The 18,261-nt window shown below is 45.6% G+C and overlaps 1 long non-coding RNA gene across 1 annotated transcript in view; it reads left to right on the forward strand.

Annotated features, from left to right (window-relative positions):
- The first annotated feature begins 3,211 nt into the window (after window positions 1-3,211).
- LOC144807843 (uncharacterized) overlaps window positions 3,212-18,261 on the forward strand; it is a 261,733-nt gene continuing 246,683 nt past the window's right edge. The window contains exon 1 of the long non-coding RNA XR_013606469.1: window positions 3,212-3,347. This is a non-coding gene — a long non-coding RNA (uncharacterized LOC144807843). The remainder of the gene's footprint in view (window positions 3,348-18,261) is intronic.

Here is an 18,261-nt window from a genome sequence, read left to right on the forward strand (position 1 = left end):
GTTTTCGATTGAAGAAGTGAAGACTTTTCTTAACCAACAACCTCTATCCCTGTCAGGCTGAACCACAAAAGTTATTAAATTAACCTGTGCTTAACCCAATCAATCAATCAATCAATCAAAGCATTTGTATAGCGCGCTACTCACCCGGAGGGTCTCAAGGCGCTTGGGGGAGGGGGGTCCGCTACTGCTCGAACAGCCAGGTCTTGAGTTGCTTCCTGAAGGAGAGGTGGTCTTGGGTCAGACGGAGGTGGATGGGGAGGGAGTTCCACGTCTTGGCAGCCAGGTAGTAGCCCAATAGTAGCTTGACTCAAAAGCAGTCAAGCTTAACTTAGATGCAAGGTGTTAAGTATTTATGCAGCACACAAACAGTAATAAAGTGAAAACACTACACAAGAAAACCAATTTAGAAAAATAGACTCCATTTTAATAAATAAAATAATACCAAATGACAATAATTAAATCAGTAGAGTATGAGGTATGCAATTTTAAAGTTTTAGGTAAGTAAAGCACCTAAAAGCACAAATCGCTACACGTGGTCATCTGCTTGTGTGAGACCAGGGGAAGTCACAAGTTCAGGCCAATTGCGATGGTGTGCAGGCCAGATACAGAGACCAGGTTAGTTCTGCTGAAAAAGTTACCTTCTCATAGTCTGGCACAAAGAGTCCAGGAGGCTGCAAGGACAAGGGAGAGCATTGTGGATGGACGTGACTGTAGCGTGAAGAGCAAGCTGGGTGCCGTGGACAGTCGTAGCTGCAGAGCGAAGATCCGGTCAGGCATCGCAGACGTTCGTTGCTTAAGATTCACATTGGTGGTCATCACCGGCTGTCATTGCTGTAGCAAGCAGTGCAGATCTTGCATTGCCAGACGCGGCTGGCAGTCACTGTAGTGCAGAGTTCACCAGATTTGGTAGTTGTCGTGGGCAGTAGAGTCTTGGTGTGAATGGGACTAGATTGCTGTCGCAAGGAGACCAAAACATCAGGATCTAGACCTCTTGGGCATCAGGGACTCATTGTGGAAGAGGCAAGAAGGGCTCAGGCTGACCCAGTTGCAGGTCGAGGCAGATCTAGTTGCATCAAGTTTGCTGGGCAGTTGCAGGGAGGTGTCTGGAGCTTGTTTTGTCCCTGTAGCTCAAATCAGGATGCCAGTCAGCTAGCCCTTGGAATCACCCTGAGTAGTCCTGGGTTCAAGGAGAAGGTCTAGGCTTTCTTCCTTAGGCAACAGGGCCACCCTTCCAGAAGGGGGCAGTCCTTCTCCTGAGTCTTCCACAGGTCCTGAAGTGATCTGATGAGTGGTTCAAGAGACCCAATATTCATACTGGGTGCCAGTCTTTGGAGTTGGGAAGCTCATAGACCACCCCACCTCTGATTCTGGAAAGGTCCTTATTTTCCCCTGCCCATGTTCCAAGTATTCTGAGGTAACAATAGGCTGGTGTCAAGTTCCTTTGTGTGTGTGGAGGTAGTCTGTTTGAAATGTGATATGGGCAGGTAACAGCTCAGCCTCCATCACCATAGCAGGATGACCCATTGTGCCAACAGCTAGTTCCCCTTTGTCTCACTGTCTGGGAGAAATACACAAAGGCCAACTGCCAAGTACACCCAGTTATTTGCCCAGGACACAGGCTAAAAGGACCAAATGGTTAGGACAAGAAAAAAACACATTTCTAAAATAAAATGTAAAGTGGGCTGATTGCGCACGCCTGAGAATCAAAACAATAATCAACAACGTTTTTTTCTACCTAGAACGATCAGTTTGCGCCTTCCTAAAAATTATTGCCTAAAATAGTTTTAAGCTATCAATTGAGGAGGCCAAGTCCCAAAAGTGACCTGGACAGGGTGTGCATCAATGTAATGAAATATTTTGTCACACGATCAATCGTTTTACAACATTAATCAATTACATGATCAAACCAATATACATTTATTTCAGCTGGTTCAATAGACAACATTTCATGGTAACAAATATTATAAATCAGCCTAATATTTAGGCGCTTGTTGTGTAAACTTGACATTCCACCCTGCTCCCCATCAAAGGCTAATGTCATGACCCTGACCTTCTTGTGCTCTCACTCCTCCTGTAACTTGTGTTCATGGGACTCATTGCCCCATAGGCTTGACAACGTTCTTGGCATGGTAATTATCCCCTGGGGCCCTAGGCCACTGACTCATGAAAGATCAAAGTACAAACAGTAACATCCCACAGGGCCTTCAGGCTGACTCATCATGATTATGGTGGTATTTGGGCTAACTCATGGGCACATGACTATGGGCATATTTGGGCTGCCTCATAGCTGATGACTATGGGTATTTTTGGGCTGACTCATAGGCACATGACTATGGCGATTTTTGGGCTGATTCATAGGCACATGACTGTGGGGTCATTTGGGCTGACTCATAAGGATTTGGGAATGGTATTTATACTGCACTCAGACCACGAGGCAGTTCTTAGCTTACCCACTGGTTGAAGAGGACCGGTCTTTTTCAGCGATCCAGCTCACATGAACGGCTCCACCCGAGTATTTTCTGCATTGCGGCTCTCCTGCGAACATCCAATGCTGCGGACATCTTCTCCCTTGCAAATCCAGTGACGCAGCGAACTCCATACCTGCAAAACAGCACTACTCTCCAGCAAATCTCCGAGGCTGCGGACATCCTCTCCCCTGCAAATCCAGAGACACAGCGAACATCATCCCTGCAACGTCGCACCTAAAAGGAGAAAAATGGTTAATTACCATCCTTAAGTTTGGTGCACAAAGAGAAACCGTATCAACCAAAGACTTATTTTTATGATGTTGAAAATAAGAAAACAGGACAATTCTTGAACATTGAGACATTGTGGGTATTATGTAATGAGCAACCGAGGCCTTGGTATTAGCGCCCAGTGACATTCCTTATGTACCATCCTTTATTGTGCTTTAGTCTGTGAATTCAAAAGCACACTCTTGCTCACCTTGTGGCTAGTGTTGAACAAACAAGGTGTACCTTAGTGTTTGATGTGAAAACACAATATTGCTTCTGCCTGGAGTGCCGCAACTCCAAGGGTAATGGTTGATAATTGGAAGTCTATGCAGCAATAGATTAATTATCGTGTAATTGACTGTTCAAAGCATATCAAAGGCAGGAGGGAAAATGTCACAACTACTCATTTGTTGAATAACCTTTCTACTTTTATTTGCAGTGTAGCTCACGACCAACTATGTTATGCACATATCACAATGACGCGTTCCACGACTGAGAAGAAACGTACATACGACTCCAAGAAGACGGTGACTGAGCAGTTACAATGCCCTGATCAGACACCACCCTAGGAGAGATAGAAGGTCCATTATTGTCTCTGTGGACAAGAGCCAGGTGAGTGTCATGACAGAAAGCCAAGTATCATACACTCTTCTCTGCTCAGACGAAATGGACTTCTCGGTCAGTTCCGTGTTCACAACTTAGCTCAGGCGCTTACGGAGAAGGCCCCTTGTGCGTTAGAATTGGCTAAGGCATGAGCTGATTTATAGCAAGTAGTCCAGCCCTTACAACAAGAAAACTTGTCACTAAAAAACAAATTGTAAAGTATCGATCCCATCCTTACCCCTGGCTACCTGATACAAGGGCTGTGCCTAATGGCGCATGCCCAGTTTTGCAACCTGATCAGTTTGGATTGTCTGGGCACCCAGCTATACAGTCTGTAAGTTCCTCAAATCAGGAAGGAGGTCACCTGGTCAATGTCACTGTCACCACACCTATGTCTGTCCTGCTGGTTTCACCAGAGTTCTTTTTTGGAGATGGAACCAAGTTTTACCTATTCTGGAGCCAGTGCCAGTTGCAGCTCCTGTGCAAACCTGCGGTACAAAAGGGGGTGGTGATGGACGGACCATCAGAACCAATCAAACACTCACACCCAGTCAAAAGATCTGGGTTTGATCCATCACCGTTCTTTAGCCCACTCTGCCACCCCAGTTCAGACATGGCTATATGCAAATCAGTCTGACCCTGTGCCTCAAGGGAACAGTCCAGCCCGAACTGCCAAGCCAAGCCTTCCCTGGACCGGAAACAAGCTTCCGAGGACCGGTTTCTGGCATTCCAGCCGTCTTCAGCTCGGCTTGCTTGAATCCAGTGGCAAAGTGAGCAAGGGACTCATGTCTGAGCATACCCTGCCACACTTATGGCGGCCAAAGCGGTACAAAAGGGGGTGGTGATGGACGGAGCATCAGAACCAATCAAACACTCACACCCAGTCAAAAGATCTGGGTTTGATCCATCACCGTTCTTTAGCCCACTCTGCCACCCCAGTTCAGACATGGCTATATGCAAATCAGTCTGACCCTGTGCCTCATGGGAACAATCCAGCCCGAACTGCCAAGCCATGCCTTCCCTGGACCGGAAACAAGCTTTCGAGGACCGGTTTCTGGCATTCCAGCCGTATTCAGTCCGGCTTGCTTGAATCCAGTGGCAAAGTGAGCAAGGGACTCACGTCTGAGCATACCCTGCCACACTTATGGCGGCCAAAGCGGTACAAAAGGGGGTGGTGATGGACGGAGCATCAGAACCAATCAAACACTCACACCCAGTCAAAAGATCTGGGTTTGGTCCATCACCGTTCTTTAGCCAACTCTGCCACCCCAGTTCAGACATGGCCATATGCAAATCAGTCTGACCCTGTGCCTCATGGGAACAGTCCAGCCCGAACTGCCAAGCCATGCCTTCCCTGGGCCGGAAACAAGCTTCCGAGGACCGGTTTCTGGCATTCCAGCCGTCTTCAGCCCGGCTTGCTTGAATCCAGTGGCAAAGTGAGCAAGGGACTCACGTCTGAGCATACCCTGCCACACTTATGGCGGCCAAAGCGGTACAAAAGGGGGTGGTGATGGACGGAGCATCAGAACCAATCAAACACTCACACCCAGTCAAAAGATCTGGGTTTGATCCCTCACCGTTCTTTAGCCCACTCTGCCACCCCAGTTCAGACATGGCTATATGCAAATCAGTCTGACCCTGTGCCTCATGGGAACAGTCCAGCCCGAACTGCCAAGCCATGCCTTCCCTGGACCGGAAACAAGCTTCCGAGGACCGGTTTCTGGCATTCCAGCCGTCTTCAGCCCGGCTTGCTTGAATCCAGTGGCAAAGTGAGCAAGGGACTCACGTCTGAGCATACCCTGCCACACTTATGGCGGCCAAAGCGGTACAAAAGGCGGTGGTGATGGACGGAGCATCAGAACCAATCAAACACTCACACCCAGTCAAAAGATCTGGGTTTGATCCATCACCGTTCTTTAGCCCACTCTGCAAAGTAAAGTAAAGTAAAGTCCACATTTGTAAAGCGCACAATCACCCGTAAGGGTCTCTAGGCGCTAGGGGCCGTCGGGAAGATTAAGCGAGCTATTGCCCAGAGTCACATGGTGCTGGGCTAACCTGCCGCCGGAGCCGGGGATCGAACCGTGGTCCCCAGATTCCAGCGTCAGTCGCCCTGGCAGCGGCGCCACACCTCTTCCTCGACAACTCTGCCACCCCAGTGTGGAAAAGTAAATTTTGCCATGTTTTATGTGCCTACGTGTTCCCCATGTTATGTTATATGTGCATGATCGATATGCATGTATTCCCCTCTGATCGATTAAAGACGCAATTACAGTTGTGTCCATCTCTAGTATGTCAGTTTCCAGTTCTCGTGAATACAATGACTATCAGGCCTATGTAAAGCTACGTTGCCACGTTTTACAGTGTGCACGTTAATTCATTGAATTATCCCCGTTTCTAGGCCTCAAAAGGGCCCGGACTCAGATTCAGCTCCTGTCTCCTGAACCCTCCTCGAGGAGCGATACAGCCCCCACCTGTATCCCTGACCCTTCACTCACTTTCTTGCCACGCAGTGCCCGGCTCGGCCTGGCTCTGCCTCCCAGTCTGCCAAGAGTATGTTATGATTCTAGTTATCAGTCCAGCCCTCCTTCTCTGCATTCCTAAGCTACTGAATCGCATCAATAGTTTCCGTCATGGTCTAGCCTTTATGTCTCAATGTAAGAGAAATACTGTATTAATATTCATAGAATATTCCTCGCACACACACTACATGTAGAATAATGCATGCCCCAGTCTTAGTGTCTGTTAGCCTTTACCCTGATAACTCTTGGATTCTATCAACATGTTCTCTAAACACGAGATACTAGATATGCCTAGGTACATGTCGCTCTGACCCTCCAGACTTTCGTCTCCTCTTCTAGCGCAGAAGTCATAGCCCCCCAGTTCTCCCTAGTAACACGTCATTGTCAGTTTGCGCGCACCACTAGGTTAGAGGTCCCAGCTGCTCAGGTAGCCCCCTCCATGTTTCCGCCCCTTTTATGCCATATTCTGTTACGTTTGCATCACATGTCTATGTATACGCCCTGTACACACCTCTTGTTACACCCACTTTATGCCTTATCTTTCGCGACTGCTACAAACTCCGCCTACTGCTACGCCTACTGTACTGAATACAATGTATTTGTTTAACTATAAATATTGTGCACTGTTATTAAAAGTTACCCTTGTTCCTTATGCTCCCAGATCCTGCCCCCGGCAGCTGCCATCCCATTCCCGTACAGGCTGTCCTGTTCCAGTCCTTTATGCTTAATTAAAGCCTGTCAACTCCAGCTACCTCGAATCTTGACTCTTATTTATTGAGCTACCTGTTTATTAATTATAGTCAAAAATAGAACCGGTAATTAATTATTTATTTACCACATAATGGCGCCCGAACAGGGACTTGCCCTTTCCCCACGCGCCGGAGAAGCCACGCAAGCCCCCTGACCCTCTGCAGCCGTGACGGAACCATCCTGCACACCGGCAGATATTTCTGCTTTAAGTATCCCTCAGGTCCACGGAGGAGACGGAGGTTGCGGTCCAGCATCCAGACGAGGCGGTGGAGGAACGCGGCGAGTCCCGACCAGAGCCCAAGCCGAGAGTCCAAGGTCCGAGGTATCCGGAGGCCCACCTGTAACTGAAGTCCGAAGTTCGTCCGTCCGTCGTCGTAGCAGTCCAGTCCAGTCCGAGGCCTTCCGTTCTTGCTGCCCGGTGAGTACCGTTGCTGGGGTAGTATCTAGACAGGGTCAATTAAATTGTCTCTGGTCCGTGGGTTTGGGTACACAGATCCAACACGAAGTGTCCACTTAGGTGGATGCGGGTCCTGACGTGTCTCTTTATGGGACCGGTAAGTTTCGTACTGTTTCAGCAGTGCATCTAGTCTGTTCTAGTAAGTTCTGTTCTCGAGAAATTCATGTGTTCTGTTCTCAGTATTTCAGGTAGTATCTTGTCCGAACTGTTATTCTAAATGTTATTCCATGTGTTTTCAATGTCGTGGTATGAATGAGTTGTTTTTCAAGTAATTATTGTGTTCATTGTGTATAGTATTGTGTCTAGACTCCAGTCCAGTCATGCCTCTGTTCTCAAGATTACGTCAGTTAAAAACTAGAAAAGGTCTGCTCGAAGAAGCAGTTCCTGTCCCGCCTAGGGACAGTCCAGGTCATTTTATGTATCATAAGCATGGCATAAGTGCCATATTATATCTAGACTTATGGGTGGAGTACACCAAGGAATTAGAGGAAAAGTATAGATGGCCCGTATCGGGTACATGGGATGCCGAGTGCATCATGCGAGTAGAAGAAGCATTATGGAAAAAGAAAGCCAGACAGTCACAGAAAGATGCCATCGAGTTATGGCGCAAAGAATCTCATAAAAGAACCGAAAAAGAAATCAGAAAGTTAGAATTAAGTAGAGAATCCTCAGAAAGAGCCCAAGAAAGGGAATTAATCGAAGTAGGTGAACGAGTTAAAGCCGAACAGTCAGACAGACAGAGAAATGCCCTCATTAAGGGTATGTATCCTCTTCTTGCCGAGGGCTTGCCAAAAGCAACCCCGGAAGCACCATGTAATTTTCCGCCGCCATTAGTTCCGATTAAGCTACGTCACAAACCGACCGCAGCTGATATTTTTCTCTCGTCCTATTTGGACGACACAGTCCCAGAATATGCAAATCCTGTTCCGCCAGCTCCTGTAAATAATGTAATACCTGTTCCTCCAGCCACCGGGGCACCTGTTACAGCACCTGTTACGGTACCCCCGGTCCAGCCCATAGTACAAGTTCCCGCTACATCGGTCACTCTGCCAGCACGAAGAGTATCAGTCGACGATTCCAGTTTAGGGGCCGCGGGAGGAGGTCCTCCTGGTACCCCGCCGCCACATAAACGTGTAATGTTAGTCGAGTTACATGAACGTGCGTTACAGCGTACGCCCAAACATCAGTCCGTTGCAGATATCAAGCGAGCTCTTACCGAATGCCGTTATGATCCAGTCCCAGGCGATGATAATATGGTTATATATTCATTGCGCGTAAGACGGGTGACCGAGTATTTGGACACCCTACCGAATATGAAAGAAGATCTAGACAGAATATATCGTTTCATCCGTACAGGGGATGATCCAGAAAGTATTGGCGAAATCATGTCTCTAAGGAAAGCTGAGACCCAGCTCATGCTATTAAAGTTTCTAATTAATTGTTTAGTAAGGGAACAAGATTGTCCGACTAAAGATCCGACCGAAATGAAAGTCCTGACAAGGTGGAGTGATAATATAGCCGAGGGTAGACACAAGACACTCAGTAGTATAGAAAGTATGTACAAGAAAATTCGTAAGGAAATAATAAGGTTTCACGAGAAACGTATAGCAGCACAAGTAAGCGAGAAAGAAGACAACACTGATACTGAAGAGGTAGACGACGAGAATCCTACCAGAATAGCGTATGTAGGTAGATCTAGACTTCCAGACCGACATTCACGCCTAGAACACCAGAAAGTTTCTCACCTTCCAGCACCAGAACAAGGTTCTCTGGAACAAGTATTTCAAGCTACCGATCACATTCTGAAATCACGAATCGGTTATAGTGAACTTAGTACCATGCATGAACAAGAACTAGCCCGATCAGCAGTTCGATGGACTACTGATTCTACCACTTTTCCAGATGAAATAGTGGCACAAATGTTTCTGAAACTGCCCCCAGCCGAGCAGCGACTGGTGGGTATGTATATGATCCAGCACCTCATTACACTGTATGAGGGTCAACATTCTGATCCAGGTCCGTTACATGATGTCCTGAACGAGTTACTCCAGTATAAATGGAAAGGTTTAGGTACTGATTTAATTAGTGTCATTCTAGAACAGCGCCATAAATATAGAACGTTTCTGAATCCGCATTTTGTTCACGTTTCACCTCCAGAAAGTAAATCATTCTACATAGATAGACAGCATCCGCTACGAGAAGTGCACCCAGTTAGGACACCGGGTGGTGAAATGCAACGAGTATTTGTTTACACCCCGATTACCAAGATGGAACTCTTAGAGATGAAGAAATTAATTCCCTGTCACGACAAAGATCCAGCAGGGTTCCATCGAGAATTAAAAGACATGCTCAGTATGGGAGAATACACATATCCTGATATCATTAAAATGTTAAAGGTCCTGTTGCCCGCAGGGGTATATGAGAAACTCAAGGAAAAAGAATGGGAGGTGGGAGAGAAAAAGATTGATTGGACAGCTCTAGAAGCTGAAGATAAAATACGAGTACCAGGTACCGGTCTTGGGGACAAATGTAAAGAATTGCCAGAGTTATTGATTCAAGTTTTGCCTAGGTTATTAGCCACGAAAAAGGAAGACTGGGATGCAATCTCTGCATGCAAACAGAAACAGGATGAAGACACTAGTGATTTTTATTCTAGATTTGAGAAATGCTTTATCATCAACAGTGGTTTGAAGACAGGTAGCGAGTCATACCCTCATCTTTTTGTTACTAAACTAGTCGAGAATTCAAGTCCACAAGTTAAAAATCGAGTTTTGAAAGTCGAAAGTACATGGCAAGCTAGTACCCCGTCACAGATGCTCCAGATGCTCCAGTATCACCAGAATAGAATCGGAGAAGAGCAAGAACACGAAAGGAAACGTATGAAAGATACGAAAATGAAAGTACTAGTTGCACAATCTGTTCCACAAGACAGTCAGAAGAGGGGTCCGAATCAAGCCAGTCATCCTGCAGTTCCCGTTAAAGGGACATGCAATTATTGTAAACAGCCAGGTCATTTTATAAACGAGTGTGCAGTTCTGAAACACAACATAGCCACTGGTAAAACTAAAGAAAGACCACGCCCGCCTAGACAAGAACAAGTTTCACAGACTTCTCAGCCACAGAATGCACAACAGACAGTTCCAGCACCGCAGCCTATCGCTGCAACACAGCATGTTACACAGCAGATGTACCAGTATGCCCAGACAGAGTATCCAGAGTATCAACCGTATTCATGAAACAGCCTAGAGAGGGAGGTAGGCTTGCCTCTCATCGAGATACCTGTAGATCAAGAGGGTCCCTATGTACACAGTCAAGTATTGGGGAAAGACAGAAAGTTTTTGATTGATACAGGGGCAAGTAGGACTACTATCAGTCATGACGAGGTTCCAGGGGCTCCGCTCTCAGGCTCTAAAAATGTTTCCCTTGGATTTTCAGGAAAGCCTATTGTGAACGAGATTTCAAAACCAGTTTCCCTAGAAGTTGGTCCATTGTCCCGAACTACTGATTTGTTACTTACGAAATCATGTCCAGAAAATTTGTTAGGCATTAAAACATTGAAAGAATTAGGTGCAGTAATTTGCTGTTCCCCAGAAGGAATCCGTTTGTTCTTAAGGGACTTTAAAGGTCACTATGTATTACGCGATTTTGATCCAAGATTGTCCAATGTACCACAGCATTTATGGGCGCAAGGTCCAACTGATGTAGGTTTTATGCAAATCACACCCCATCGTGTGACTCTCAAGCAAGGTATAGTCCTGCCACGGATCAGACAGTACAGATTGCCACCTGAGGCTGTAGCAGCCTTATCCAAAATTATTGACGAGCTCATTGCTCAAGGAGTGGTTGTAGAAACTGACTCCAATGTATGTAATTCTCCTATCATTCCAGTCATGAAACGTACTGATCCAAATGCACCTCCAGTATATCGATTAGTGATTGACCTTCGAGAACTTAATAAATGTATCATACCCCAGTATCCAGTAGTCCCAGATATTTCATCCTTATTGACAGCTATTGATTCTGAAGCTACATTTTTTACTGTAATAGACCTCAAGAATGCATTTTTCAGTGTTCCCATTCATCCAGACAGCCAGTACCTTTTCGGTTTTTGTTTAAATGGAAGGAGCTATAAATTCACACGAGCTCCTCAAGGTTTCACAGAAAGTCCTAGTATTTACAGTCAAGCACTTAAGAGACAACTAGACAATATTCACATGCCAGCTGACACTGCCCTGCTCCAGTATGTCGATGATCTACTGATCACAGCCCGTTCTGAACTTGATTGCGAGCGAGCGTCACTTGCAGTCCTGTATTTCCTGGCCGAGATGGGGCACAAGGTGTCCCCTTCGAAGCTTCAATTCTGTGTCCAGCAAGTGATCTACTTAGGCCACTTACTGTCCAAGTGGGGTAGGCAGTTGACACCAGACCGTATCCAGTTAATAGCGAGTCTTCCACAGCCCAAGACACAGAAGGAGGTACGTGCTTTTATTGGCCTCACTTCTTATTGCAGACAATGGATTCCTCAGTATGCATTTCTAGCCAAACCACTGATACAGTTAACGACACAGGAGGCAGCCGTATCGACTGTCCTCCCTTGGACATCTGAACATACACTTAGTTTTAATGAATTAAAGAAAGCCTTATGCCAAGCACCTGTTCTAGCTACACCGAACTACAGTAAGCCTTTTACACTTTTTGTCACAGAACGTGATGGTACTGCATTATCTGTTCTCACACAAGATCAAGCAGGACAATACAAGCCTTGTGCTTATTTCTCGAGCACATTAGATCCAGTAGCCCAGGCTTTGCGACCACTGCCAAGCAGCTGGTTCGTGAATTCTTCCCCCGTTATGGACTCCCTAGGGTCCCTAGGGTCGTGTATTCTGATAACGGCCAGCCATTCTCATCTGAGTTAATGAAACATGTTTCCCTCTTGTTAGGGTACCAGTGGAAGTTCCATTGTGTGCGCCATCCAGAAGCAGCCGGTCTCGTAGAGAGACATAATCAGACCTTGAAAATCCGTATTGCCAAGACATGTAAAGAGAAAGGTGTAGACTGGCTAGTTGCCCTGCCAGTTGCTTTATTCTTTATGCGGATGGTTGCACATTCCAGATCAGGTCTGTCCCCTTATGAGGTCATATTCGGCCGCCCCCCAAACATGTGGGGTACACCTAGACCCCGCAGTATTACAGATGTTTCCAGCAATATGTTGACAGATTACCTAGCTTCCTTGATGTCTGCCCTACATTCTTGTCGTTCACAGGTTGCCGCCGCATTTCCAGACAATACTGAAGTGAAACCGCATGAGGTCATCCCAGGTGACCTAGTACTGGTCCGGAATTTTGATCGTTCAAGTCCGCTGGAGCCCCGTTGGAAGCAACCTCAACTAGTCCTTCTGACCACCCGTACGGCCGTGAAGTTGGAAGGCCGTAAGGGTTGGGTCCACCTGTCTCACGTCAAGAAATTTCATGGACTCCGTAATAAAACTTTTGCCAAGAACATTTCCAAGGATTGTTCCTTTTCTAAAGACTGCCTGAAACCAGACTCTAAACCAGACACTGATTCAAATCCAGAATTGACAGTTCCTCTGTTAGAGAAAACTCCGCAGCAGGAGTATAAATTAAAACTCCGGTCTAGTAAAATAAGTCAGCCAGTTTAATTGTCTAAGTCCCCCTCGGGTGAAACGGTTAGACAGGTATCTGACATGTATGAGATAGACCCCCATAGTGAGAGAGTTAGTCAAAACTCTATCCGATGTATCGTTTTTCTAAGTTTTCTATTGTTTCTAAGTTTGATGGTTACCTGCACAAGTTATGCATTGCATTTATGTTTTCCAATTTCTCATGTAAATAAGTTTCCTAATGCTACAGTAGAGCACACGTTTAGTGATCTGCCTCCTCACGAGTTATCCTATCGTCTTGCTATGAGAAATAACACATTCATAAGAATGTTACACTATTCACACCAGACCAGCAATGCCACTAATTGTTGGGTGTGTGGTCGACTCCCCCCTTTCCAGACACCGAAGGGAGTTCTGCCACTCTTTCCTTATCCGTTTTCACATAATGGTTCGTGTGGAGCATGGTCCATGTTAACGCCATCCTCAAATGATATGTCCCTTCTGAATAGAACATGTTTTCCAGACAAGCAAGGTCTCCCCCATAGAACAGGGTTAGATCTAGAAAATGAAGTTTATAATTTAGGTAATTATTCTTCGAATTTTATGGTCCTGAACGTTCAGTCTGATACTACTCCAGACTTACCTGCTATTTCAGTACTACCAGTCAAAGGCGAATTATGTGTCCGAAATAATGGTTCCGCACATGTAGGACATAGTGATTGTACTACTACTGTCGAGTATAGTGACAGTGGGAAATCTATTTTCAAAGCTTCACGTCATTCTTATTTTGTTTGTGGTCAGACCGCATATGTTCGTCTGCCCCTCGATTGGGATGGAACATGTTACATCGCCTTCCTACTGCCACCAGTTTTCCTAGCCCCATCTGATTATCATAGAAACACACATCTAGTACACGTCAGACATAGAAGGGAGATCGAGTCCCCGATTGTCGATCAAACTGAAACTGCTCTAGAACAGTATCAAGACTTTAATAAAGGTTTCTTCTTCTTTATAGGACCTGTCCAGAATAGTAAGTTAATCCGTAGACTAACCAGAACCCTCGAAGCAGTAGTGAATGAGACTACTTCTGCTCTAGGTAACTTAACCGAAGAGCAATCTGCTATGAGATTTGTCGTGCTCCAAAATCGTCTCGTTCTTGACGTCATACTGGCCGATAGAGGAGGAGCATGTAGAGTCATCGGATCTAGTTGCTGCATTTTCATTCCTAATAACGCGCCGTCTGTTTATTCAGCTATAACCAGACTTCATAAAATTGCCCATCAGATACACCAGAATCCAGGCACCTGGACATGGTCCGGTTGGCTCTGGAGTATTATATCTGCCTGGGGATGGAAAGTATTGTCATTCCTAGGTATTGCAGTAACGATCATATTCAGTTGCTGCCTCTGTATACAATGTGGCCCTGCGATTTGCGGCATTTGTGCTACCTCTTGTATTCCTAGTCCTAAATCCCGTTCCAAGACAATTCGAGACGAGCAAATGATGCTATATGAAATGATAGATGGTATCATGAATATAGATGTTTCCTGAGGGAAACGTAGGGCACAAGGAGGGAATGTGGAAAAGTAAATTTTGCCATGTTTTATGTGCCTACGTGTTCCCCATGTTATGTTATATGTGCATGATCGATATGCATGTATTCCCCTCTGATCGATTAAAGACGCAATTACAGTTGTGTCCATCTCTAGTATGTCAGTTTCCAGTTCTCGTGAATACAATGACTATCAGGCCTATGTAAAGCTACGTTGCCACGTTTTACAGTGTGCACGTTAATTCATTGAATTATCCCTGTTTCTAGGCCTCAAAAGGGCCCGGACTCAGATTCAGCTCCTGTCTCCTGAACCCTCCTCGAGGAGCGATACAGCCCCCACCTGTATCCCTGACCCTTCACTCACTTTCTTGCCACGCAGTGCCCGGCTCGGCCTGGCTCTGCCTCCCAGTCTGCCAAGAGTATGTTATGATTCTAGTTATCAGTCCAGCCCTCCTTCTCTGCATTCCTAAGCTACTGAATCGCATCAATAGTTTCCGTCATGGTCTAGCCTTTATGTCTCCATGTAAGAGAAATACTGTATTAATATTCATAGAATATTCCTCGCACACACACTACATGTAGAATAATGCATGCCCCAGTCTTAGTGTCTGTTAGCCTTTACCCTGATAACTCTTGGATTCTATCAACATGTTCTCTAAACACGAGATACTAGATATGCCTAGGTACATGTCGCTCTGACCCTCCAGACTTTCGTCTCCTCTTCTAGCGCAGAAGTCATAGCCCCCTAGTTCTCCCTAGTAACACGTCATTGTCAGTTTGCGCGCACCACTAGGTTAGAGGTCCCAGCTGCTCAGGTAGCCCCCTCCATGTTTCCGCCCCTTTTATGCCATATTCTGTTACGTTTGCATCACATGTCTATGTATACGCCCTGTACACACCTCTTGTTACACCCACTTTATGCCTTATCTTTCGCGACTGCTACAAACTCCGCCTACTGCTACGCCTACTGTACTGAATACAATGTATTTGTTTAACTATAAATATTGTGCACTGTTATTAAAAGTTACCCTTGTTCCTTATGCTCCCAGATCCTGCCCCCGGCAGCTGCCATCCCATTCCCATACAGGCTGTCCTGTTCCAGTCCTTTATGCTTAATTAAAGCCTGTCAACTCCAGCTACCTCGAATCTTGACTCTTATTTATTGAGCTACCTGTTTATTAATTATAGTCAAAAATAGAACCGGTAATTAATTATTTATTTACCACACCAGTTCAGACATGGCTATATGCAAATCAGTCTGACCCTGTGCCTCATGGGAACAGTCCAGCCAGAACTGCCAAGCCATGCCTTCCCTGGACCAGAAACAAGCTTCCGAGGACTGGTTTCTGGCATTCCAGCCGTCTTCAGCCCGGCTTGCTTGAATCCAGTGGGAAAGTGAGCAAGGGACTCACGTCTGAGCATACCTTGCCACACTTATGGCGGCCAAAGCGGTGCAACAGGGGGTGGTGAGGGACGGAGCATCAGAACCAGTCAAACACTCACACCCAGTCAAAAGATCTGGGTTTGATCCATCACCGTTCTTTAGCCCACTCTGCCACCCCAGTTCAGACATGGCTATATGCAAATCAGTCTGACCCTGTGCCTCATGGGAACAGTCCAGCCCGAACTGCCAAGCCATGCCTTCCCTGGACCGGAAACAAGCTTCCGAGGACCGGTTTCTGGCATTCCAGCCGTCTTCAACCCGGCTTGCTTGAATCCAGTGGCAAAGTGAGCAAGGGACTCACGTCTGAGCATACCCTGCCACACTTATGGCGGCCAAAGCGGTACAAAAGGGGGTGGTGATGGACGGAGCATCAGAACCAATCAAACACTCACACCCAGTCAAAAGATCTGGGTTTGATCCATCACCGTTCTTTAGCCCACTCTGCCACCCCAGTTCAGACATGGCTATATGCAAATCAGTCTGACACTGTGCCTCATGGGAACAGTCCAGCCCGAACTGCCAAGCCATGCCTTCCCTGGACCGGAAACAAGCTTCCGAGGACCGGTTTTTGGCATTCCAGCCGTCTTCAGTCCGGCTTGCTTGAATCCAGTGGCAAAGTGAGAAAGGGACTCACGTCTGAGCATACCCTGCCACACTTATGGCGGCCAAAGCGGTACAAAAGGGGGTGGTGATGGACGGAGCACCAGAACCAATCAAACACTCACACCCAGTCAAAAGATCTGGGTTTGATCCATCACCACCCCAGTTCAGACATGGCTATTTGCAAATCAGTCTGACCCTGTGCCTCAAGGGAACAGTCCAGCCCGAACTGCCAAGCCATGCCTTCCCTGGACCTGAAACAAGCTTCCGAGGACCGGTTTCTGGCCTTCCAGCCGTCTTCAGCCCCGCTTGCTTGAATTGCGATTCTCCTATTAACATGACTAGAGAATCTGGATTTCATTAAAGACACGGAGGCTAACATTATGCATATAACTTTTAATGCAACTCCAAACAGCCGCATATGTCACAAAGCAATAGTTCCAAATAGAACATTCTTAAAAAAACAATTCCAGTAAGCACTAGGCAATCAGCCTCTTTTAAATAAGGAGTAAAGGAGAGAAAGTAAATGTCCCAATAAAAACTTCAACGATGAGACTTCACAAAATCAAGGTAGATGAAAGACAAACGAAATCTCCAAGATCCGTAGAGAAGGAATCAGGAACATGAGTTCACGAGAGGTTATCTGAAAAGAAAAGAAGCGTAAATAAATCCAGAAATATAAACAAAGATTAATCCTGACAAGGAACTTTAAGAATTCAAATAAAACATTTCATTAATTAAAATATGTTTATTGTCAAGTCAAGTTCACCATTGCATTTACAAACATATTACAAGAAATAAACAGTAAGTAAAAGATCAACCATCAACCACCCAGGGAAGGGTGGGAGGGATAATGTTAGCCTCCGTGTCTTTAATGAAATCCAGATTCTCTAGTCATGTTAATAGGAGAATCGCAATTTCATTACAAGACCGGAGGCTACCATTATGCATGTTGGTAGCCATGTAAAAAAAAACATCAGACATATGAGTGATTGGTTTACAATAATGATGAGCAAAAGTTCTAGAATTCGACCAATCAGCAGCTTTAAGAATATCATCCAACTTACCTCCTGACCAAAAGGACTTACTGGCCATAGCACCTCTGATAGAATGTGGTTTGAAGATATTTAGATCAACACCAGCAGAATTCATAACAATTTTGACCCATCTTGAAATAGAGGCAGAGGAAATGCCCTTATGAGGTTTAACAAAGGAAATAAGCAACTGATTAACACCACAAGGGTGAAGAGCATGCATTATCAAATCATATTGTTTCATCCAATCAACAACACATAGTTTTTTACAAATATCAAAACGAGGCTAGAAAATAGAATCAGACATAGTCTTTGTCCTTCTGTGGAGTTCAAATTTGACGCCAAACATATCATAAGACCTATAGGAAATATCTAGAGCTCTAACATCCGAAACTCTACGACATGAGATTAAACAAAGAAGGGTAGCTAATTTGATAGAAAGGTTCTTTCTGTTCAAAAGTGAGTTATCTGGCCAACTACAGAAAAGGTCAAGAATTAATTTAACATCCCACAAAGATTGATACCTAGGTTTTGGAGGTCTTCTAAGTCTGATACTTTTAAGGATTCTACAAATGATAGGATTTTTACCTACCGTCTTACTGTTGACCAAGGAATGACCAGCAGAAATAGCCGATCTATAGCAATTGATAGATCTATAACTTAGACCCCTGTCAAATTGTTCTCCGAGAAAATTGACTATATCAACGATAGGTGCTTCCACGGAATCCAAGTCCCTTTCCAAGCACCAACGTAACCAAACTTTCCAAATGTTGTTATACCGGTAGTGTGTTCCCGGGGCCCAAGATTCTCCGAGGAGAGTTGAAGCTGTTGACGAAAGCCTTGCGAGATCATTGGATCTCCTGACACTCTCCAAGCAAGAAGGTTCAACTTCCCTATTTGAACAAGAGGGTGAATTTGATCGTCTATGTCGGTGAGAAGGTTGTTGA

Source organism: Lissotriton helveticus, chromosome 1_2 (assembly GCF_964261635.1).
Source record: "Lissotriton helveticus chromosome 1_2, aLisHel1.1, whole genome shotgun sequence".
Taxonomy (NCBI): domain Eukaryota; kingdom Metazoa; phylum Chordata; class Amphibia; order Caudata; family Salamandridae; genus Lissotriton; species Lissotriton helveticus.